Source organism: Electrophorus electricus, chromosome 10 (genome assembly GCF_013358815.1).
Source record: "Electrophorus electricus isolate fEleEle1 chromosome 10, fEleEle1.pri, whole genome shotgun sequence".
NCBI classification, from domain to species: Eukaryota; Metazoa; Chordata; class Actinopteri; order Gymnotiformes; family Gymnotidae; genus Electrophorus; species Electrophorus electricus.
The window spans coordinates 17,816,842-17,843,258 of NC_049544.1; the positions used below are offsets into that span (position 1 = coordinate 17,816,842).

Sequence of the window (26,417 nt, forward strand, 5' to 3'; positions counted from 1 at the left end):
CATTCTAATAAAAAAGATAAAAAAGACCATGCAAATGTGACACTATTACGTGGAAGTGGATAGAAACACAGAGTCTGATCAAATCAAAACACAGTCCAGAAAAAATCCAAATTCAGGCATGAGACAACATTCATGGTATAAATCAGCAAAAGAGCAATCAAACAGGTTACCAATATACGAAAAGAATCCAACAGAATTAAAAAGCAGAAAAACAAAACCACGATGTAAGAGGAATGGCTTGGAGATATATACAATGCGATGTAGGACCTTGCAAAGATCCAGGACTGCAGAAAGTCCTTAAATAGTCCAATAATCAGGGGGAGAGCTGGAGCCAGGTGTGAGAGGGCAGGGTTGGTAATGAGAAAGCCAGGGAAACCGAGCGTTGGTCCTCTTTCCTGCAGGGGGGCGTGTGAAATGCAATAAAATTGGAGCAGTACCTTGCCCTCCTCTGACAGGAACTGCTCCTACATCCATGTTCATTTACACTGCATAACTTCATATGGATATACTTGGCGAACAGGAAGAGTAATGATTACAACTGTATTTTCACTATTTATATTTACTACTATTACTCTGAACAAAAACAACAACAATAATAAAGCAGCTCTTACCACCCTCTGCCATGGCTTTGCCCTAATATTTACTGTTTATACACTTTCATGCATGTTTATTCACAAGAACCCCTACAGCTGTGAAGCCTGATGTGATGATGTTGGTCTAGAAACAGCTGGATCCATAGGGCACCTTTGTGCCAGTACTGCCATATATAATCCCATTTCTGGGAGAAAAGGAGTATCTGCTTATTGCCTCAGGCAAAGTGGAGTTCTGAGGGCAATCGTACAACTCTGAAGTTATGGTGAATATTATTTCTTTAGAACTCTCTAAAGAGTAATAGCATTTGACACGTTTATTCCCAACCAGGTGTTACTCATGTGTGCTACTGCACTTCTTATCTGACTCATGAGACATGATACAAAAATAGAAAAACTATATATATATATATATATGTATATATATATATATATATATATATATATATATATATATATATATATATATATACCAAACAAAAAAAAAACAAAACAAAAAAAAACAAAACAAGTCGTAAGCCTCTAGACTGACAATATTGGACGGAACTTTACTATATTTGAAACAGTATCAGAACTGCTTAGACAGGAAAAAGCAGAATACCCTTAGACTATAGTACTATAGAACAGTATACTACAAAGAAAAGTCTGGACCTTTCAGAAACTGAGATCCAACTGGATGAACTTGAGCACTCAGTGAGAAAAGCAAATCTTGCCAGTGATAAAGGACCTCTAGATGAACTTACAAAGACTTGGACTGCCACCACAGCAACATACCCTGCTGATACTTCATGAAAGACTTTGAAGATATCAGGTTCTCTTTAAAGCTGGAGTAGCATATCTGATGAACAAAGTTAGTGTTTTCTTTCATTTTTAACATTTTTCTTCCATATAAGTAATAAGTAATAAGAAATTAATCAAACAAATCATGTGATATCTATTATGCAATCAGGTTTAATATAGTGCAAAACCCATAAGACATGATCTGGTTTACATACTGAGGGTTTATTTTTCAAAAGGAAGATGGTAGTTATGTTGCATAGTTGTAGCAAAATTCATTATACATAGACTAAAGAATATTAGAGAGCTAAATTCAGTTTACTGTCCTACATAGACTAAAGTATGTAAAAGTGCAACATATGTTCATTGGGATGCTGGGTAACAAGGGACAGTTTATGTTTAATACATTCTTAGTAATTTGGCATTCCAAGTCATTCTAAATCACCCTGAGTGATTCTGATTCATTTAGCTCCTCAGACAATTACACTACAATTATGATTTTCCCATCCTGTCTCTGACTTGTGTTTACGGTTGCCAAAATTAATAAACAATTCCGGCTCAAGGAATAAGCAGAAACAAAATGATTCCCTCTGCTTCCCTGGTGTCATTAAGACACAGTGTTCTGCTGCCAGGCCAGGGCTCCATTCCTGTGTTATCAGCGGGTCCGTGTTCCTTGCAGCCTGATAACACCATGCTGATCAGCAGTGTCCATGCCTGAAAACAGTGAAGGTGGTGATAAATCGCCACTGCTGGCCCAGAGATGGGACATATCACTTTCAGCAGAGGCATATTTTACCGTTCCCTCGGTTGGGTGTGTGGTGGCTGTATGCGTGGTGGAAAATCTTGAATGCACAGGTGAGTTTATGTCATGGAGTGTCCTCCCCCTTAAGTCACGTGGTACAGCCCGCCGTGTTCAGGGGGATCCACATGTACTGTGTTTGTGTTGTAACCACGCCCCCCCTGGGATTGCACACACATGTGCAGGGTTTAATGTTAAATGTCTCGTGTCTATTTAAACCCCTCTCTGTGTGTGCTCCCTTTGTTGGTCGCTACTTACGTTTGTATCCTGAGTATTCTAGCCGTAACGTTGTTTCTGTGTAATCGTCTAGTAATATATCAGTGTTCTATGTTTACGTGTACAGTTATGTTTTTTGTTAGTGTTGAGTGTGAGCAACACCCTTGTTGTATGTGCTTTATGTCATTAAATGTTTCACAATGTCAAGGTAGTCTGTGCGTCCTGCCCCTTGGCCTGCGATACTCAGGCCAGAAGCAACGTTACAGTTCATAGTCTCAATGAAGCCATCTCCACCAGTCATTTAATTCCACATTTTTAAACGTACTCCAAGAAAAAAGGAACTCTGGGTGTCTGGGATAATACAGAATAATGAACTACAGGCCTAGCATATAGAAAAGACGTGTGTGTGTGTGTGTGTGTGTGAACGAGAGAGAGAGAGAGTATGTATATAGGTGTATGTGTGTATGTTTTCCTCTGTCTGATTTAATAAGCTTGCTGTTGTGTGAGGTTCGTGCACAGGCATCTCATAAGAGGCTGTCGAGCTTTTTGTGTGGCGGGCAGCTGGGTTGGGTGACAAGGCGAGACGAAGAGGCCGAGCAAGGCTCCCTAGGGCTGGCTGAAGCGTCGCAGAGCTGGGGAGGGGCGGCACGCTAGGCCCAGCATCCTTCAGGCTCGACAGGGCTTCAGAAACAAGCCGCCTTCCTGCGGGAGAGAAGGGTTAGGAGGCGTCTGACGGAAATGAGCGACCAGTGTTCAACAGCAAGCCAAACGTGATAAACGGCTCAATCACGGGTCAGAGAGGAAGGCAGTAAGCCTCTGGAGGAATATTCCTGACAATCGTTGCTTTCAGAAGTCACTTTGTTTTGGTCTGACTGCAAGTGGCCTCTGGATACCTTTCTTCTGACAAATGAATGCACTTGATGATGAATATGAATACTGATGAGTATCCATTTGAATGACTGAGGGCCCTGATAATTTGTTTGTTGTACTCTTGCTTTCCGTAATGGGCTCTGGCTAGCTGCCCAGTCTTACATGCTTTATAATAAATTTATTCTGCCTCTTTCTGCCCACATTTCAAGGTTAGACAATCCTGGGTCAGGAGGTAATAGTGTACCAAAAGATTTCCATATCAATTTGATGGTGGTTCAAGTGAACAAATTTGTATGGAAAGTTTCAGAAGCCAAGTTTTGGGTTTGCTTTCAATGAATGGCTATAGAATGAAGAGTGTTTGTGGGTGTGGAAAGAGCTCAGAGAACTTGGAGACTGGAATTCTGGGTAACTTCTGCTTAGCATGCTGAAAGCCAGCCCCCTGCTGAAAACTTGAGGGAAGATTCTGATGTAGAACAGGGAAGAGATGGGGACAAGGTGGGGTGTGAAAAACATCATCATGGAAAACCAGGAAAGGTGGAGAATACATATATGACAGGATCTTGAGGTGTGGTTTCCTCTGAAATGTCAGTTATAGTATAACTCTATTTGGGTAGAATTTAACAGATGTTAGGTAAACTCGCAAACAATTTTTGCAGTTCCCAGCAGTGAGCTAAGTCAAACAACTGACTCCAAAATATAAAGTGCAAATAGAAAATCACATAAGAGGGTGCACATGCCTATCATTGACTGTCACTGTGAGTGACACCCAAGCAATTACAATGGGATCAAATGTTTCAACTAGAAAAAACTATAATAAAACTTGAACACACTAACTGGACACCAAAGGGTTTTTGTCTGCTTTCAATGGTAGATGGAAAATTTCTCTCATTTTCCCTGACATTTAAACCTGTTTGGGTGATTCACACACATGACATCATGAAGCATGTCAACGGCACTGTAAATAGAACATACATTGTGTTGAAGCCACCATTCCTTGCACTGAGAAATGGGTGTTCTAGTTTAACATCGATGGCCTCATTCATGTGTCTTTCAAGCCAATTGCCCTCTCTATCCAAGATGTATTTATTGCTGACCTTGAAGGAGTGCTCTTGGAGGTACACTGCTAAATCCTGATCTGAGGAATTAACCTACTTCAGGCCATGCACAACTCACGGATGTAATGCATTTTAATTATCTTGTACTGTTTATATTATATTGCCCTGATACTGTTTAGGTCTATTGTCTGTTGGATGTACAAGTTTTCTTGTTAGAGTGTTCCTGATTTGAAATGCACAGAACTATGATACTTGATGAATATCCTCCCAGCCACACAGGGGGTAATGGTGTTGCTCCATCTGCTCTGTTTCTCCCCCTGCTTGTCCGTCTGGTGCACCTGCTGGGCCTGCTTGCTGTTTTGCCAAAAAACCCCAGTCTGGACATGCACGAGCATCTAAAGTTTCTCTTAGAGGTTTACACTTAGTGCTGGGTGGCATATTGTCAGTGTAGTATCCTAATTACCGTTGGGTCAAATATGTTCATGACACCTCAATCAAAATCAATGGGTAGAATATTTTCATATTTGTTTCCAAAATGTATCATGCATTTCTTGTGGTGTGGATTCAAGTGAGCATATCAGATTTACCAAATAATCGTAACTTCAGAAAAAATTATTCACAGAAGCAGACAGATGCCACATCTTTCTTTAAGTATGCCCCTTCTTGAGAATTGTTGAATTAACATAACTGACACATCTAATAACTGATATAATAAGGGCTTTTCCAGAGTAAAGATGGTGTTCAAAAATCCAATTTAAGTCTTTGCCCCACTGAAACAGTTGAAAGCAGTCGCTGGACTTTTTCTGTTAGCACTCTCCTCAGTTTCTTCTGTGCTGGTGTCATTAAATAGCACAATTGTCTTGGAGCGAAAATAATGCACTAAGTGAATTTGGAATTGGGATGGTGCTTGTTGGTAGTCCTGGTCTTTGGGCTCAGTGCTGATTCGCACAATCTCAGTGATGTCATGTTCAGTGAGGTTATGTCTCAGTGGTCACGTCTCTGTGACGTCATGTCTCAGTGATGTCGTTTGCGCACTCAGGTTGGAAGGAGGTGCTTTCCTGCTAGCTCATGTAGCAGGGGATAATAGGAAGAGTTCTGTGACATCCTGGGCTACATGCATTTGCAGTCAGCTTATGATGTGATTTGAGATAAGAGTCACCACTGGGATGCACTAGGTTGCATGGGTGATTTCCATCCCTCAGACAACACTTTCTGTCTGGGTACATTCTTGGACAGATAGGTTCTTTACACACTTGTCTTTAATATTTGGTGTGCCCTATTGTCCATCTCCCCACCTCAAAGTTAACACCTTTGCTTGTTCTTTCTATACCTGTTCCTAGCTTGCCATAGATAGTATGACCTTTTCAAATCTTTCCTTGCCCATGACATCTGGGCTAGTTGTGCAAGAATGGTGAATTCAGCCACCCCATTTAAAATTACTGGTGTGCATGGTCTCTCTTCTATTTCACTGCATCGTTGCTGAAGTAAGTCTGCTTCATTAATTTATTTAGCAGTTATCTTTCAGCCTCTAGATGATGGCTTCTAAAAAGTGCCTGTGTTTTCTGTTGTCTGCTAGCTTTTACCCTCATTAAATGTGTGGTGATATGTCTGTGAGGATTTTCAGTCAGCCAGGTCTTGGCCTTCACAGACATGAAAAGAAGAAACATTACTATGCATTTGTTTGCGTTCTAACAATGGAGATTTGAAACTAAAAAAAAATATTTTCCCCCATATCATATTATTTTCATATTACAATATGTCTGATATCAACATTTGGAAATCACATTACCTTAAGGAGAAAGGTAGGGGGAAAGTAGCTATGAAGAATTATAAAGGGAAAAAGAAAATAGCCCATCCAAAATTTTCAAAATGAGTTATTTGTAACACATTTTTTCTGAATGATAAATATATATATATATATATATATTGCATGGACTGGTCCTGAGTATGCGTGACCACAGCACATAAACATGTTTGAAGTCTATGCTACATATTAAGAAATAGGAACTAGAAAATAGGTAAATATAAAAGTAAAGTATGTCACTAAAAGGCAAAAATGAATGGAAACAAAGAATGATGTATTTTGCAATTATGGTGCTTTTTGGGGTTACACTTCAAATCAACCACATATATGTAAAAAAAGTAACCCAGACAAAAGCTGTTCTAAACCACCATGTCTGCCTGTCTGAAAGCTGGAGAGAGTCTCATAGAAATGCCCTTGACCTTAACATATCACAATGCTTTGTACGTGACCAAGCTGTCTGAGAGCGCAATGCCTCATACACACTCACACTGTGGCCATTCATCATAACAGCAAGATGTCCCAGCTACACTTCAGACTCGAGTTACCCCATAATGCACTGTGCTCATATAAAAGGGGCAGTGGGGATCAATACACACATGAATGGTTAGGCTGCACTTGCTTTGTGACTGTGATCAAACGAAGAGAGAACACATTACACATTTGCAAGGGTTAAGAGCCATACCTTCAACAGACCTGGAGTGGTTCAGAAGTGCCAAGAATCTTTAGTCTGTCCAAGGCTAGACTCAGTGGCTCCTGAGCTCGAGGGGTGGCATGACGAGGGACACTCAAATTGCCTGTTATTAATCTATATTAGTAAAAGTTGAGATCATATATACCATGGCAGACATGCACACACATGCACACACACACACACACACACACACACACACACACACACACTTTCTCTCTCTTTTTCTTTCACACACACAGACACAGACAAACATGCACACACACACACACACACACACACACACACACACACACACACACACACACACACACACACACACACACAATTTCCAACACTTTTATTCTATTTGCAGGGCCAGTGCCAGCCAGAGACTACAGCATCTATATGATACACAGACTGCAGTGGATGGGTTGAAAACTGAGAACAGTTTGTTCTTTTTTTTCTTCTTTTAGTTCCTAAATCATGAAGAACAGAATTATAGTCTAGCAATGCAGAGATGCTTTGCTTTGCTGTTGCTGTAACCAAAAAGTAGTTCAGAGTGCTGGTGATCTAATTGGACTGGTTACAACACAAAATATGCTTTGATTTCTAGGCAGCTATACTGTAGTGAAATGGACAAAGAGTGACAACAAGACAAGTCATTTTATTCCAGTAAGTAATTACAAAGGTAGTGCATGACAAGACATGATTTCATGCATTTTCCCCTATATGTGTGCTGCTGGAACCAGTCTTCATCCAATCAGTTACACAGAAATCTGCACTGAATTCTCACATCAGTGATGAAGTCAGCACAGCTGAGTATAACAAGAGTACTTGTAGATGAACTAACAAAAACGCAAGCAAAAAAAGAGAGCGATAAAAAATCAACTCTGGGTTATACAATCTTTACTCTTACAGTTTATTCAAGTGTGCTATTAGTATACTTTTAAGTTAAAGATAAATGAGTATACTTTCAGTTTACTTTTTATGCACTTATCAGAGATATACTAAACAAAATGATACTTAAGTATATCTGGCTTACATTGACAAGTACACAGAAAAGTTGAAGTATATTTGGTCTATACTTGCACTTATACTTGATTTGTACTGACAAGTGTAAGAAAAAACCTAAGTACAAATCTTGTATGAGATATATTTAACAAAGTATATTTAAGTATGCTTGCCTTATACAAATTTAATTATACAAGACTTGTAATTTGGGTTAGAATAATTTAAGAGTAAAAGGTGGAACTGAACCTGGTCTTTTGCGTACAGAGTGTTAATAACCCACATAGGAGCAGATAATCATTTGTCCAATTTTATTGAGAGTTGTGAGATATTGTGAGGATATTTGTTTGAAATTTTTAGATTAATAAAGACAAAATATATGTTCTTAATCCAGAGTATGCCTTGTGAATTTTATGTTTACAAAAAAAACCCCAAAACTTAATTTAAGAATACAATTTTTTTTTAACAGTACAGTTTAATTCTCAATTAAGATTGATGAAGAAATTGCAGTAAATTCAAAATGAAGTAGGGCATTGAGGGTAGGTAAATGCTCAATGATCACTCTCAGTTCATGTCTGGGTTTTTTGCAGTGGCATTTCTGTAATATTCTGCACTATTTAGAAAAACAAACAATATAATTAAAATTAATGATATGATAACTTGAATGAATGATAACTTGATGGATTAGCTAGGTAGCTATTTTCCCCTCATCATTTCTCTATAAGCTTGCTTGCTAGTTAGCTAACATGATATAATAGGAAAAGATAAAGAGGCTATAAAATTGAAACAGTTCTTTCTAGCAAGTCCACACCACATGAACTATAAACAGCTAACGTTAGCTAAGGATAAGAAAGGATTAACTAAATTTAAATGATAAATTATGCCTGTATATTGTGCATGATGAAAAATCTCTGGATTACCATAATGGTTAACTAGCTAGCTATAACTAATTTAGCTGAAGCTAGCCTAGCAGGTTTAAACCAGTTTTCATTTTTTTGTTTATGTATTAAAGTTGCTAGCTAGCTAGATACAGTTTTTTTTTCTGACTTCAGCAGTGTTTTGTTGCCAGACTGAAAGCAAGTGTTTTTTTTGTGTGTGTTATGCTGCTATGTCAGAGGAACAATTTCACATGTGAAAATAAGACAAATTTACACAAGGACCTTTGGACATGTTAAGATACCTCACCAGCTACTTCTGTGCACAAACAGTGGACATGTTGGTTATAAACAAGGTAAATCCACATCTGAATGCCTACACATCAAATATAATTTTAATTTTAATTTTTGGTTATTGCGATGTGAATTAAATTTAGACCAAATTGTGCGCTGGAAGTAATTCATTTTAATTTGGTTAAAACGATGTATATGTTGACATATTTCAAGCACATATTTCAAAAACAGAGGGTAGAACAGTAGAAGATAGGATGAGTTCTGTTGCCTTCAAAGGCTGGCCAAAAAGAACTACTTACTACTCCTTGCATCACTGTAATGAGTAAGTACAAAATAAGCATCAGGTCTTGGTGTGGAGACACTGAGGACATGAGGTGTAATTTAAGGGGAAGAAGCACTGCACGACTCATCCGAAACTACCAAAATCTGATTTTACGGTAACTAGTGCCCTTTTTTGATATTTGATTCTACACTATAGGTTCTGTAATGTTTTACAGTGAACTGTTAGGGTAAGATAATTTGTGGTCATACTATAACAAAGGTTGAGGTCAGCATCAACACCAAGGGTAGTTGTGCATCCATGTACATTTCAGACATTTTTAACTTAGTTAGGTTCTGGTAATAAACTGCCAGTACGTTTTCTATTGTTAATGGGTTTGTTTTATAATATAAACATTATTTTTACAGGGGAAAAAAGAGTTTTCTGTATATAAATGAGGAACTTGTACTGTATATACACAGAACATATACTGTTCTTTAATGGTTTGCTTAAAGAAGTTTGCTTAAGTTTGCTTAAAGAAAACTTACAAGTATACTTGTAATAACTATGTTTACTAGTTTACTATTAGTTTACTCAGAGTATACTTACGTTTACTTTAATAAACAAAAAAGTGGAACAGAAGTGTATAAATAGTAAAGTACAGTATACCTATAAGTTTACTTTTAGTATAGTTTCCAGTATAGTTGCAGTAAACTCAAAGTGTACTCAAAATCTACTACTCTTAGACCTAAAGTATACTTAAAAGTATACTTAGAAATATACTTTAACAAAATGAAAAAGTGAGCCAATATAGTTCCAAGATGTTTTGAAATAGCACACTTGCAAGAATACTACAAGTATACTGTAGTATATGTATAATGTTATATTATAATATATAATATACAAGTATATTAGTATATTTACTAAAATAAAGTATACTAAAGAAATATACTTGAACTTTACTTAAGATTACTTATAAAGACTTGCACAACCCTATTAATATGAGAAGTTACAGTGAATGTTTATGGATAGAGCTATTTTTAGGCTATTTTCCAATGGCATCTGTCTTGCTTGTACTATAAATTATTGAAAGAAATTACACTCACTGAACTATAAAAATATTCAGGGCCATGTTTCCCAAAAGCATCGTAACCCAAATATCATTTTTTAAATGGGAGAGTATCACATTGAACTCTCTTTCATTTAACACTATGATACATTTGGGAAATAGGGCCCAGATGTTTTAATTTAGGTAGCAAAGTAAATTAGTAATATGGTTACTTAAAAAGACTATTGATCATTGACTACTAAATTAACAGTTGTGGCTTAATCTGCGTTTATGTTCTGCTAATTTACTGTCCGTTTCAATTGAGACCTGATGTTAATAATTTTTGTATATACTATGTAACCCATTCAGTAAGGTGTGTCACCTCCATTGCTGGCGATCCTTTGGGGCTCCTCTCTATACCTGGATCTAAGACAGTATAAGCCACCAGCTGCATTTCTAAACTAGCACTGCCCTGCATCGTCATTACCTGAGCTTGTACAGCTTTTATTCTCATTGGCTGGCGTTTCAAGGCTTGCATCAGATGTAATGGAAACGCTCACTCATTCTGTTATCACACTGCAGTCTCTGGATGTCAGTTTTGAACAGCTCTCTCAAAAGGGAGAAACTCTACATCTATCTCAACCTTTAAGGACTCGAATAAAAATGGCCAAGGGTGAAAATGTTCTTTTAAGTGACTTTGAGTGATATGATTTTATAAGAATTTTCATATAATTCTGAATATCCCTGCCTTCATATCGCTCAGTACTCCATTGAACTTATTATCTGCTCAGTGTGTGGGAAAATCACACATCAGATCACCCCATCCCCACCCCTAGGCGGAGTGTATATCTTCTGTGTCACAAGGTTCTTTTCTATAGGACTGTGAACCAAGCTTTGACTTGCATAGTATCATAGATCCATGAAATGCTTGGTCCTGCTGCTCTCAACTGCTCGCTCTCTCTCTCTCTCTCTCTCTCTCTCTCTCGCTCTCTCTCTCTCTCTCTCTCTCTCTCTCTCTCTCTCTCTCTCTCTCTCAGGCACACATTCCTAGTGCAGTAGTCCTTCTTCATGGACATGTGAATGACAGTGTCTGTCTTTGTGCTAGAGCTTCTCCTATGGAAAACCACTTACTCTGCCCTCTCCCCCTTTACTGACAGTTGGTGTGAAAATGAAAAATATGATCAAGGATACTGGTCACTGCTAATAATAGTGATGACTTTGGGTATGGAAGGCTTTTTTAGATTTATAACCTTTAAATTCACATTCTCTCATTCTGTTTTGCGGGTTAAGCCGAGTAGTAGTAATGTGCATGTATTTTTTTATTGACAAGAAACAGACTAATCACTGTGTTTGCTCTTCCAAAGTGTAACGGATGCAATGATTTCAATATGTAATAAGATTAAGGACATAAACTAATTGATTCCTTCCTTCCTTCAAGAAACCAGAGCACCCCAAAAGCACACCTTAGAGAGCAATTTTAACCCTGCTATTTGGTCTTTCATTATGTAAAAATATATGTAAAAATAAATAACTTAATTAATTGCAATAATGCCAAGATACACGTTCTAGGTTAATTTACTTTCAGTGTTGTCATCTACTGCCAAAATAAATCCATATAATATATATACAAGCACACAGATACGCATTTACTCACACCAACTCTCACATACACAAAGGCACACGCCCACTCAAAAACGCACACACAGATTGAGAGAGAAACAAACAGTGAATGAGAGGTTTTTTTTCCCACAGTTCTAATTAACATTGTTTTTCTCTTCTCTTTAGTAACATTAGATATTTCTTGTGCATTATCTCTAATATTATTGCAGATGATTTTGCATCTCTTTTGACTGGAACTATTTAGCCAGATTAGCTGGTGATTTAATTCTGTTAGACGTAAGGCAAATTATGTGCCCTTGGTGCTCTGTGTCACCAAGAGTGGGCTGTTGGGGAGGTGAGCCTGACAAAGCTGGCTGATAAGGGCAGCTGCTCTTCGCAGATTTCCCAAGAGAAGGCCAAGGACGAGGTGGGCGATGGTGGCGAAGGGGCGAAGCAGGTGGAGGCGGGTGGGTGGGGGGGAACAGGCCGCAGTGCTCCATTATCTGATAGACAGCTTACATGCTGAGAGAACGCAGACTTCTGTTGGCAGAGCCAGAGGGCTTAAAGGGTTGCATTGTAATTGGATTCACTGACCCACACCAAGAGAGAATCAACAAATAGATTTGATAAAAAAAATAAATAAATAAATAAAGTGGAGAAAAAAGGCAGAGCTGCAAAAGTTATGCCTGTCTGCTGGTGGGAAGCCCGTAAACAATTAAATAAGACAAATATTAAATACTTCTAAGTAAATAAATGCAAAATACTTTTCCGATCATGTTTTGAAGCCTCAGTGCACTAAAGGTATACGTCAGCTACCCTCAGCCAGTTTGCAGGAATCATTTGGTGAACAATTCAATAAAGCTTTTTTTTTTGTGTGTCTGAACTTGCCTCTGGGCAAGTAAAGCTTTAGAGTTCATGTTAACTTCTGTTTCTGCCATTTCCTCTGTTTACCTAACACCAAAGGAACTTGAAACAAAACAGCATTTCCATAAAACAGTGGGGGATCTAGTCACCAAGAAGCAGAAATATATTTATATATGTATAAATATATTCCTTTTCATTTCTTAGCAGCCTCTTTAGTCGTTAGAGCCATCAATGGCAGGGAAAGAAAGGTCTTCCATTGTGAAGGCACTGAGTGAAGATCCTACATGCACTCAAAGGTAGAGGTGTGGGGAATTTAACACTTTGATCACAGCTGTACAGAATTCCCTGCAGATGTTTGGCCCAGCAAAGTGTAGTCTTAAAAGTTACCAGACCTTCCAGGGGCTGGGCTCATCAAATGTGTATTTTTACTCAGTTTAAATGCATTAAACTTTTGCTAGGCTAAAAGCGCTCACATCACTATCAATGATGTTGATGATACACACACACACACACACACACACACACACACACACACATACACACACACACACACACACACATAGATAGATATGGTTCATCCAGTGATGACATTAGCGAAATACAGACCATACCATGTATTGAAAATGTCCAGTTGTATTAAGAATTACATTTAGATATGTAGTATTTGGGAGATACCCTTTTCCAGAGGAACTTCCAGAAGTGCTTTATAGGCTCTTTCAAAACCATATTCTCATTCTAGCTTATATAGTTTAGTGTGAAGAATCCAGTCAGGCTCAAGCCCTGACTAAAATGCATTACATGTGTACAGTTTCACTCCAGCCTATCCATTGCAATGCATTATGAATGTCAGCTAGCCTTCAGTCCTGTATCAGTGGCCAATATGTGAGCAGTTATCTGGCTATGTTTGGATGACACACTGCTGTGCCTGATTCACTTAAACTAGCACAAAGTTAGTCTCGCTTACACTATAAAGCTTTTCACTGTAGGAAGCATTTCATAAAGCATTTCACTGTAGGAATTGAGAAAGACCACCCCTCAGGCGCAATGATGAGCCATGTTTGTATTTTATTTATTTGTTTATTTTGGTGTGGCAAGTTGTTTCTGTTTTTTGAAAACGGTCCATTGACCATTAGTTGCCCATCCAAATAGGCAAAGCTGCCCCCCTCCCGCTGTGTGATTGTCACAAGCAGAGTGAGTGTCAACTCCATGTCTTTCTAATTATCTAGGGATTTGGCTTGAGAGGGTCACTATGATTAGCAATGATCCCTTATTTAGCTTCCAGTGCGTATCCAGCAGGCTTCTATCTGCTTGCATGTACAGCCTATGCATTTTTGCCCTTATCGCCACAAAAAAGCCATATCTATAATGAAAGTCTATTTGAGATCATTTGATATATGTATAAAGAGGATAATGACCTCATTCTGTAATGATATATATTTTTTTCTCATGATATGCTATGCAGCAAGCAGTATACAGTTTCAACTATGGAAATCAATTTGAAAACTTATTTGTTTATTTATTTATTTTAGAATCCTGTAGTTCCTTTTGTTGCCATCATTTGCATAACCAGCTCATTCTCTAGCTGATGAGATTAATAAAATGTTTAATATAGTGAAAAATTATAAGTTGCTTTAGTAAGTCACTCTGTATGAGCATCTGCTAAAATCACATTATATGTTTAATTTCACAGTCTATGTTTAATTTCAGCATCTTAATTATAATATAATATAGTGGTATAAAAGAACTCTGCTCAAATTTGGCAGACAGGGACCAGAGTGTTGTGATACAGAAGTCCAGCAGGAAGTGCATCACTAACTGCTGATCTGTAGAGGAAATATCTGGACTCTCATGATACAATTAAGCTCAGAGAACACACATTGCTGATCATATAACCTTCCTACCTTACTATGTCATGAACAGCCCTTTGATGGAGGAAAATATCCAAGAGCCCAGCTAAGAGTCTTGAGGCAAATTAACTTTCATTAGGAACTCATCTTTTCACAACCACTCACCCCTGAAGCTGGGATACATCTGACATCCAGTGCAATTGATGCCTAAAGACTTCATGGCACCTTAATTTAAAGTTCATTTAAGAGCAGAAATAGATCCTGAGGCCTTGTTTCCTATGGCATATGAAGATGTGCTTAGGGTGTAGCAGATGGAATATATATTGCATATTGCTGGCTGTGAGCCCATATCCACCCCCCACCCCAACACAACCTCTTCATCACCACCCCAACTCTTTCTGCTGTATATCAACTCCAACCAGAGATGTGGTGACATTCGGATGTCAGAGTGTTGCCCATAAATTGAGATTGTCAGCCCTCCGCATTATGATCTCTGCACTGTTTTAGTGCCAGTGCTGAATACAGCCACCCAGGGTCACACTAACTCTGTGCCATGACACACCAGCTTGGTGTGTATTTACTGCTCTTCTGTACTGCATGGCAAGGAAGGAGAGGACATAAGCAGCAATCTACCCAATCCCAGGCCAGGGTGTCCAGACACTAAACACTGCAGCATTTTCCCAGCACCTTCCAGAAAGGGCCTGATGTTTACCTGTAGAGCTCAGGAAGACACAGGAGTTAGCAATGTGGGGGCCCTTTCAGTTCAAGGGCCTAAAGCTGCTGGTGTACCCTTTTCAAATTTGTGAACTCAGCAATGAAGCGAAGCTCACTGGCTACTCATGGAGTAGTTATCAGGGAAAAGTTATCTGTGTTTTACTAAACATGAGAATATCATCCAAGAATCTGAATTACTCAATGGTTAAAATGTTATTTTAAAAGGTTATTAACATTTATTTGCTAAGATACCAATATTATCTTTATGAATCTGGGAAGAAATGGATGTACTATAATGGTCCAGAGTGCTATAAATTTTTTATGCTATTGAGATATCGATAACACTTTAAAGTACTATAACCCGATAAACCCATTTTATCCATTTGTATAAATATTACAAATATGAATCCAGAAGTATTACATTCATGTGGTATTAGATTCAACACTAGAGCCCCTTATCCCTGTCGGACACTGATCCAGTATAGAGGGCAAAGAAGAGGACATGGACGTTACTGCAATGGCTGATGGGTAATTACAAGGCTGGAAATATGAGCATGCTACATATCAAACCAAAGCAAGCCACATTAGCAAAAAAACCCTTCAGACAAAGAACACACAAGATCTATCAATTGCCTGCGTTCCCATGGAGCCCAGGAATTCTGGGACACCTGTGTTGGTTCAGTGAGTCTCAACTATGCCTTTTTAATTATGCATATGGGTCTTCACAGCTCTGTAAATAGGCTGAGATGCGAAATGCCCTTTTTGATGTTCTTTATCCGCAATGTCCGAGTGGCATATGACTCTGGCATGCTTTGCTGGAGGCATGACACTCATGCAGTCTGTAAATGCTTAGCTGGGCTATGCGCTCTCTCTCTCTCTCTCTCTCTCTCTCTCTCTCTCTCTCTCTCTCTCTCTCTCTCTCTCTCTCTCTCTCTCTCTCTCTGTGTTTGTGAGAGAGTGAGGTAGAGAAAGAGAAGGAGAGATAGTATGCATGTGTTTGTGTATTCCTGTATTGATATAGAATGATTGTTTCTATTCTAAATCTCACCTAAGAAACTCTAGTTTTGTTAGTTATGAACTAGAGTCATAATTATTCGGATGCCAACCTCACAAGCCTACCTTCATTATGACCATACTGCCACTTTTGGATTAAGAACTTCTCCAGGAGGTTATGGATTTCACATTCACAAATTTAGAGATGAAAATCCTTGGTGCCTTTTGTCCAAGGGTTTTGTCAACAAAAATTCCCAAATCGAATCCATCATCCTCTCATTTTCATTGTGCAAAGTTATAGCACTTAAACCCACTCACTAGGACAGGGCTGAGTAGGCATGTCACATAATGTCTTAATTTGCATCTCTGCAGTTAAGCCCCATTGGAAAACTGGTGGATGATGCTGTGACTGCCTTTTCTTGTGTATATATTGTACAATGTTCGCCTAATACAATGATCTGGGTGAGGAAAACTAACATGCACACAGACGCACTAAGTATTGAAAAGCTAAATCCAGTCAGTGCTGTGTAGGTGGAGCTCAGTCATAATGCTCTTTATTGACCATTCCAGCAGTATTGCCAATACAGGATGGGGCACTGTCAGGCCCTGATTATCATCAACTGTGCTTTCACTGGGGCTTTTAGTAGAAGAGATATGTGGGGTATTCAGATGCCATTTCCCCCTAATTCTGTTCATTTTAGATTTTCTACTCTTGTCTGTAGAGTGGTGGGTTCTTGCTATTATAGAAGCATTTTCTCGGTGTGGGTTGTGTTGGGGTTGCTGGCTGAAGCGTGGGTCATGTGAGGGTGGAGCACACTGCAGTGGGCCTGGACACTGAGAGGTTTGCTCACTTGTTGGTTGATTTTATTAATATATTATGTTTCTCTGTACTTGTGCTTAGGGTCACCTGCTTCTGGAAAATGTGTAGTGTATTTGGGATTTGAATGTCAATATGTTTATGTCTTTTTACACAATATTTGTTTACATTATAGCGAGTCACTGTATTATACAATAGGTAACATTACAATATATACTTATATATATGATATAATATAAACTCAAGAGTTTTAGATCATTACTCAGAGCTGCTCAGGATCTCATTAAAATTCCCAAGGGTTGTCAAGTACTCACATGGAGGCTACTTTTTAAAAAATCATGTGCTCCACAACAATAAAAGTATCTGTACTCCTGTACGTCCACCACTGTCATCCAGTCAAAAACTTACTGTGTGGTGAAAATGGCAGTGACCCCCTCTTAAGGGTACTGCCATCCTTGTTATAGTGGTGAAGACAAAATTAGCAGGCATTACTGTACTGTAATTTACTGTATGTTAATTGATTGTTCTTTGACACCTACTGGCTGCTCAAACCCTCACAGCTTCCCTAGTAGTAATACACTAACTAGCAAGGGCTATGTAGCCTGATTAAATGAATTGGGCTTTGATGGTGTGTGTGTGTGTGTGTGTGTGTGTGTGTGTGTGTGTGTGTGTGTGTGTGTGTGTGTGTGTGTGTGTGTTGCACACACATCAAAGAGAAGCAACATCAAAGTGACATCCTTCTGGACGTCTATGGCCTCTAAAATAAGGCCCATACAGGTCACAGCCCTTTGCATTTAGAATTCAGACCTCTGATTATAAGGTAATACCCTTAGAAACTCAGAAGCTGGCTACTAAGATCGTGGCTGCAGTGCTGAACTCTTTTCTGTGATGACAGCCATCATGAAAATGTAGAAATGTGGTGGGGAGGTCTGACACAGTACATGATAAGGGGATTAAAGACAGCACAGGCTCATTGCCTGCTAAACCCTTACTTTGTTTTGAAGACCCTCAACAAAGATCCTCAGATCAAAGAGTGGTAATTTTGATCTCTGATTAGAGAGGAGATTCTTATCTGGCCTTATTGTTCAGCTTCCTTTCTGCAAGTAAGACTGGATTAATGGTATTACAGTCCTGAGGATCCACCACAGGCCTGACCTGAGCTACAGTCTTCACCAGTACTCTCAAATTTCAAGCGTTCTCCTTTTTTGGAAGTTTTCCCTCCAACACACCTGACTACACACTATAGTGAATATGAATCTGTCATATATAAGGCAAATACAACAACTGTGCATTCCTTCACAAGTGGGTGAAAACCATGGATATGCAAATTTCTGAATCAACATATTTATGTATGGAAAGCACAGAATGCCATACCAACACAGTCACTTTATAAATGTGATATTTGGCAACCTCTTGTAAACAAAACCAACCTTGATTAGCACAAAGCTCATTCTTTCAAACAGTGATGGAAAATATGGATGGAAACTCCCCGTTTTCGCAGTTTTGTATTTAAATGGGTCATTTATATATATATATATATGTCATGTTCACTCAAAACTGACTGTAGGAATCAAACCTCACAGTAGAAATGATTCCAATGACATAGTGACATTAAAAGAAGATACAAGCCATCCCAACTCCTAATTAAAATGTTATTCATTGCATGAAATATGCTGTTTTTCATCATAATAATGTAATTTCCTTTGAAACAATAGCAATCAAAGTCACATATATTTATCAGTGCTTTGAAAACAATATCTCTAAAAACTATCATGACTTTATATGAGGTTTTATACCAGTGAAACGTGACTGGTTTTTACTGGTACTAGACTAGAGTTATATGTGGAAGTATGAATTTTAATACTTCCACATATAACTCTAGTCTAGTACCCTTGACTTAAGATGTCACCGCAAAGTTAATCTCTTCATTTGTGAAGAGGCGTCTTTCTTTTCTCCAGCAGAGGCTCTGTATTACAAAGTATAATCCTCCTCCAAACTGAGACATGACTGGTGCTTTGATCACCTTGTGTTCAGCATGAGATATCGACAGACCTCACTGTGGGCGTGCTGCACCCTGACCTGAAACCACTCAGTCTGATCAGATAAAAAACACACATATAAAGCCACAAGATAATAAACTTTCCCACATAACAGAGAAAGAGCAGACTGATCTCATGCCCGTTTAATGTGAGGTTAACGGCAGCGAGATGGAGAAGGAGCCCCGGTAACGGCAGGACCTGCAGGCTGGAGGCTTGAGACAGACTCTTCCAGAGGTCACACTGCCTCTGGTGACAAACTGACATTTACCAAGACTAATAATCCTCTAATGGAGCACTGCGATCACAGGGCAGTTCGGTGTCACTTTTTGAGTGCAGTCAGTTTTAATCAGAGGCTGATTTAACTCCAGCAAGGACAGAGACATGCCCACAAGAGCAGTGTCAACTACTAGCCCCTTAAGTTAAGTTTAGTACAGAACTAGGAAATCTCTGGAGCTGTGTCTTATGTCATGATGTTAACTCAGAGAAACATCGCTTCACCAAACCACAACCTGAATGTTGGCCCAGTTTACTGCTGTAAAAAAAAAAAAAAAAAAAAAAAAAAAAAAAAAAAAAAAAAAAAGGCAGCAAAAGTAACACTCATTAATAAGCTTAATATGGTCCCATCTAGAGTCATTTATGAACAGGTTTATAATACTTTGAAAAATAAACCTTGACTCTTTCATTTATAAGCCACTAAGGCATCCTGATCTTTTGGAACAATATTGATGCTAACTGTAGATAGATTTATGTTGTTTTAAATTCTCACATTTTTAAAAGAAAGGGGACAAATCAATGGGGAAAACATAGCATATGGAAGCAGAACAGTCTAAGGCAGAATCATGCTAAGTGGTATATCACCTTCAACTCATCTGCACTGCATCTATTTGAGATTGCCTCGGCTGCATTGTTAGTCAAGCCATGTGAGTGAGGAACTTTTATCTGTGGCTCTGAGACATGTGAGTACGGGGAAAAAAGTGACAGTCCCTGATGAGGCTACTAACTTCTATTCTTCCACACAAAGGCCATGTCAGGTTATTCATGCATGCATGAGTGGGTAACCTCTATCCTTCAACGCAAAGCAGATGAAAGAAAGAAAGAAATGAGCTTCATGCAATACTGAGCGCCATGTTTAGCCAAAACACACACACACACACACACAACCACACACTGTATGCAGGAGCTGATGTGTTGTCAGAGCAAGGAAGTGGGGTGAGGTAATAATTCAAATTGGACCTTTCTCTTCCTTTTGAATGAATGAATGAAAATACATTTGAAGCGTTTTTCCAATTTGTGTCTGTTTGAGCAGATTGGTGCCCTCTGAATTCCAAAGACAGACTGCCTCTCACCCATTATTCATGTCTGGGGTTCTGGGACGAATAGGAGAATTACAAATTACTGAATTAAATTCAAAACAAAGTGCTCTTGGGCCACTAGTGGCTGAAGGAACGGAGCATTGATTTCTTTAAGCCTGCAGTTGTATTATGGATGCAATTTAATATCTCTGAGAAGAGGGATCGGGCTTTTCATAATCTTATGATAAGGAAATGGATTAGGGGAAAAAAAGTAGGGATTCATTCTCAGATCTGCCAATAAGGTTAACCATTTTTTCCAGGAAAGCGATATATCCTTGTGGTACATGACCACTGAATATAGCCCAATTATTTTTTTTCTCTCTGGAATTAATTTTTTTGTGACACAACCCACATGGTTGACCTATTGTAGACTTTCACACTACGTCAGCCCTGTCTCACCCATAGGTTGTCAGGAATTAGTTCTTCTTTCTTGCAGCTCAACTTCACTGCACTGCTGCATTACAACAGAGTACCAGTTAACACAGCCCATTCATATCTCAGAGATGAGGTGCATGACTCAGCTTCTATCCCTGTGGCTGTGTGTACCACCGGTTTCTCTGACTGCCTCTCCTCCACCGGTTTCTCTGACTGCCTCTCCTCCAAGGAAATTACCCGAGCAGGCCGCCTGGCCTAATGGATGTTTATGAGGGACCGAGGTCAGACAATTGCACAGTGTGGGTTATAGTAACTCAGCATATAAGAGCCAATTACTTAAACAGAAGGGAGACTCAATAAACACAAGTACTTATGGGGGCAGGGGTCACATATCTGTTACAAATGGGCTCACCGTATAAATGTCGGGGAGTGCAGGGATCGTGAGAAAAGGTTGGTCCACTTGTAACACACGCTAAGTGAGCTTAATTATGCTGAATGAAATTTTCTGGTTTGAGGGGCAAAAGGGTAATAGATTTATTCCAGCCTTGTAAACAATATCACACAAGTCTGGATGTATCGATATCTCTCTTCCAAGTCATTTGTGAAGAATTACCCAGTATTTTTGCTCATTTGAAAGAATAATTGAGGTCCATCTTATCTGATATCTTCGCTCAATATCAACTGAGGTAATTATCACTTTCACACCTCCTGGCCCCCAGGGCCTAGGCTATGTGTAAGAAAAGGGAAAATTCTCTTTTCTTTGTTATATAAAAGAGTTTTAACAGCAGCAGCACAGTCCTCAGGCCTGGTAAAATATGCTGAGGTAGTGCTGTACTGAGGCTGTCAAATTCAATCATTAATACCTCAGATACATTCCCAGATTCTCATTTTTTCAGATTGCTGTTCCAGAGCCAAACTCTCTTTCATTAGACAGCTGGGCAAGAAGGTTAGATGCATAATCCATAACTAGATTCCTATTTCAAGCCTGACTCATAAATGTATTCTTTACACTGGGTTTTGAGGCATTAGGTCTAGCCTTGACATCTGCAGCAATAGGTCTTGCTAAGTCAGTCACATATAAACATTCTAAAAGATTTACAGTGCAGTGTCTTATAAAAAGGCCAAGAGTTCTGTGACTTAAATACAGCGCAATGTTTATCCCTAATGCTTCCTTAATGTCACAAACCATTTATATGGAATTCAACCTGCGCAACTTTGTCATTCCATTTAAAATATGCACATGCAAAACATTTGGGCTTCATTCCAAACTTGAAAACTTATTCAACAGTGGTTTACTAATACAGGGTTTACTAATACAATAACTAACCTATGACTGGTGGAAATGCAAGAATGAATCATTCACCAGGATGGCAAGCGCAGCTCAAGTAGTGATTAACCCTCTGAACTCATTTTCTCTGTTTTTGCATATTTTCTTAAATTCACTTTAAAGTTCACCTTTATTACTTATAGCATGATACCCACATGTTTCATATCAAAATATTCAGAATAATCTCAGCTCTGTTCCTAATGAGGTACCATTGGACACCTAAAGCTGAAAATATGAGGTCCAATTTTAGAAAATCATCACATTTCATGTGAAAACATATTGTTACTCATGAGAGCTAACTGTTTTGGTGTTTGAAAAAAAGTGTTTGGTTCACAAAAGCAGTGGAATATATGAATTGAGTAGTATTGAAATGTGTAATAAATGTCTAAAATAACATTTTGTACAATCAGTTTTCAAGAGAAAGTGTGGTCAAATTCTAGAGGGGCTGAAATAAAATGTCTGAACAATGAACAACTTTATATTACGTATCAAGCTTCAAGTGTGCAAGTGAAAAATGAGCATTACAGCAACTATAATCAAAAAATGGCAAAAAACAGAAATGTGTCAGCTGCACAGAACAATATTCAGTAAGGTCAAAACATATCCATTTATCTACAGTATACTACTATATTAGCTTACTTTCACACACACACACACACACACACACAAAAAAACTTTAACAAAGTAAAAATTTACTATATGACAGTCCATTTTGTCAAAGAAAAGTCATGACTCTTGTATTAGTAATTAATTTCAAGAATTTTGCACAGGAGCTCAAACATTAGCTGATTAAGAAACACTTTGCTTGCACAGTTGATGAAGGACCTTTCTCCTGTTTCTCTGGAAACCTTGTGTACTTCACTGTAATTTTGACAGTCTCTCGCTCTTCCTCTGTGTATATATATAGTTATTATTTATTATTATTATTATTGATCATTTATTTCTTTATTTTCCCCAGCATAGTCAATAAAATATTCTCATCTCTCTACATTAGGAATAAAAAGGCATATCAAATTGGTGTTTGTAAATGTTTCTGTGGGCTCCTATGTTTGATGTGAGGAGCACCAAAGCACTTTGGCAAAAAGCTTACCATAGAACTCTGTAGTATGTAGTTATTGAGGTAGTTATCATTTGAGTTAATGTTTCTGAGGAATGCTTTTATTACTTACAATTCACAGTGTTGAAGACACCTTGCAGCAACTAAAACACATAGATCAGCTTGACTCCAGTACAGCCACAAGCTCAGCTACAATGTAGGTGAATGAACTGACTATTGTTCCCAGCATTCCCTGCCCTATGTGACAGGACCAACTCTCTCTACTTCAGAGTACCATTAATTGGGGACATATGGTTGCAACATCTATTTAGACTTGTTTATTTCTACATTTTTAAATTATCACACAAAAAAAGCATGATTCATTATTATTTAAAGTTTTTAGTGGAAAACAATAATTTTTAAAGTTTTCAATGGATCCCAAGAGTTCAGAATGTATGTGTATTAATTGGAAATGATGTGGTTAAGCAGGTTTTCAAGTTTTGAATGAACACAGTGTGTTTTGTTGAGTAAACCCAAAGGTATTTACCTTATCATTAAGTGATAAGTGCATTCACTTTATGATTGCCCCCAAAACAAACAAACAAACAAACAAACAAACAAACAAACAAACAAACAAACAGTCAGTTACTCTACAGACAATTGGGTGTCACGTACTTTAATAAAAGCCTTTAGTTCTTGTCATATTGATTATTAACCAGTGTGGTTGTTGGTGAGGTGATAAAGATACTGGCAATGCTTCATAATCCAAGCCTCAGGGATCTCTTTGCTAGGAGCTGGAATAGAGGAAATATTGTGGACCCTCTAGGAATCCCTGAGGAAAGGGTTTGGGAAACACTTAGCCAGTGTAGTAATGGATTTGAGGTGCATGTTAAGTCATGTAGCAATACAAACAGTGTAATCATGCAGAAAATGTGGTAAGCTGACCAGTCTACAATGTCCACATGTGGCAAGCCAATCTACAGTGCTCCTGTTTCATTCACAGGAAAGGACACAGAAAAAAAAGAGAACTGCTTCAGACCATCAGACATCCAAGAGGACCCCCCAACATCTTCCACTATGTTTCAATATTGGTCTCCTGATGGTAAGATTGTGGAATCAGTGTTGATTACATTCAGGTACTTTTACATACTTAATGATAATGAGGAAAGATGCGAAGCTGTGTCGGCAAACTCATGCTTTAATTCCCCCCAAATTATCGTAAGAACCATCAGGGGTCAAAGTATAGGTATAGTCACGGTAACAGTAGGAGAATTCATAATCGCAAATGAGGAGACAGGCAGACAAGGTCAACACAGGAGAAACTAGCAGAACACAGAGAACAGGAAAACAAAGAATGAGGAAAGAAGAGACAGGGCTAAACATTGCAGCAAAACACAAAGGAGACTTCACAAAGGCAAAGGACACAATGGGGGCTATAAATACACCAAAATTACATCGTGAACTAGACACTTGTATAGGCCATGGCAAGGCAGCTGGAGACATGGTGGAGCTGGAATCAAAAGGAGCCAAAAGATTCCAGATACTGGTTTTCTCGAACTACTGATAGGGAACAGAAACAGAAAGAACAGAACAACACATGGCAGTGCCACAAATGCCATTGTTTATAATACACACTTCAATGTATCAAAGTTCATGTGTATTACAAGAATGTGTAAATAATTGGACTTATGGGGGGGGGGGGGATAAAATAAGTAAAATAATTAAAAAACTAATCATTTTAGAGACTTTGCTTTCAAACCTAGCATAACTTGTAATGAAATAAATAAATAAATAGAAAATGTTGGGAAATCACTGTTCACAGTGATTTACACAATGAAAATAACATATCAGTTGTCATGCCAAAATGGTATCAAATTAATAAAACAAACATTATCAATATTTGCTGTACTATACTATAACTCTAAACAAAAACTGAAACTAAAATATACAAAAATTTAAATTTTTATATTTAAACACACACACACACACATACACACACACACACACACACACACACACACACACACACACACACACACACACACACACACACACACACACACACACACACAACATGAAAGACATCCTTTTGAAATGATCCACTTTAAATAGCATCTGATGCCCAGTTTGAGCTTTTTCAACTTGCACTAACGTTCTCACCGGCACCTCTATTTTTCTCATATTAAACCATTGCTTAGTAAAAATAAACTTGCAAGTCATCATCAAGAGTGAACATTTTCCTGACTAAACCTATCATAGCATTTATGTCTGTGACGTTGAGGCAAGGATGGAGAGAGAGGTGAGTGAAAGTTGGGAGAGTGTATTCTCCATTACTAGTTGACTAGAGCAAACTTGAAAGAAGCTGATAATAACAGCGGTACAAGCTTAAAGTGTTCAGCAATGCAACAAACACTAAAAGTGCTTAGAAGCAGCAGCAGGTGGCTCCAGGCGCAGGATGACTGGCAATGCACAGCACCAACAGCAGATACCTGTGGGCTTACATTGTGAAGGAGAACCATGGAGGGTGAACAGAAGATAGGTGTGTGCAATAACTAATAGGTGATAGGGTGATAGGGAACATGGTGTGTGTGTGTGTGTGTGTGTGTGTGTGTGTGTGTGTGTGTGTGTGTGTGTGTGTGTGTGTGTGTGTGTGTGTGTGTGTGTGTGTGAGAGAGATGGGAGTGGGAGTGAGAGTGGGCATATCCCTCCTTCAGGGTGCATGGCGCACAATATCATGTCTGATTCATTAGGATAGACAATGTCATGGCAGGTTCTCTAGGTTAACTATGATGGTTAAAGTTTAAGTAATGATATTTTTAAACAGTCAAGCTTAGTATTTGCCCTTAACACCCTCCATTATTATTACATTTCATTTTCAGCAATTCTACCAATGGAAACTCATGATGCAAGCTTCCATGGCACTGGGTGTTCGCTAAAATCAGAAACAAATATCTAAGTGTGAAAATGTAAACATTTTCAAAGTAGTAACAACAGATCACAACTGACATCAAGTTACAACCTAAAGTAGCGGTATGGACAGAGCTGAACCATTCATTAATTTAACATCCCTTATCTATGGTGATACTGTGCCATTTGTGTGCTTGTTTATTTGTTTGTTGTTGATTTGTTCATTCAGAAGGCAATCTAAATTGTAAACATTTCAGTGAGTGTGAGAAAGCAAATAATATA

At 38.4% G+C, this 26,417-nt stretch overlaps 1 long non-coding RNA gene across 1 annotated transcript in view; it reads left to right on the plus strand.

Moving 5' to 3' along the window:
* LOC118242170 overlaps nt 1-26,417 on the plus strand; it is a 56,056-nt gene that overhangs the window by 5,759 nt on the left and 23,880 nt on the right. Inside the window, exon 2 of the long non-coding RNA XR_004776613.1 lies at nt 24,232-24,330. This is a non-coding gene — a long non-coding RNA (uncharacterized LOC118242170). The remainder of the gene's footprint in view (nt 1-24,231; nt 24,331-26,417) is intronic.